Raw genomic sequence first — 300 nt, 5'->3', positions numbered from 1 at the left:
GGCCGGGCGGGCGGGGGCGCGGAAACCGCCGGCCGCAGCGCGCCTGCGCCGCCTGCCAGCAACGGCAGCCCCTCCCGGGCGCGGCCCCGCCCCGGCCCCGCGGCCCCGCCCCGCGGCCCGGCCAGGCCAACCGCCCGCCCCGCCCCGCCCCTGCTACGGCTCCACCTCCCGGGCTGCGCGCGCAGGTAGAGGGCGCGAAGGGGGCGGGGCGGAGCCGCCGGGGTCCGAGCGTCCGCGAGTCGAGACCACTGTAGTCCAGTGTCGCGGGAGCAGACTACTCGGGGCGTTGCCGGCTATCGG

Source organism: Ovis canadensis, chromosome 13 (genome assembly GCF_042477335.2).
Source record: "Ovis canadensis isolate MfBH-ARS-UI-01 breed Bighorn chromosome 13, ARS-UI_OviCan_v2, whole genome shotgun sequence".
Taxonomy (NCBI): domain Eukaryota; kingdom Metazoa; phylum Chordata; class Mammalia; order Artiodactyla; family Bovidae; genus Ovis; species Ovis canadensis.
Note: the sequence above shows the minus strand (reverse complement) of the source record.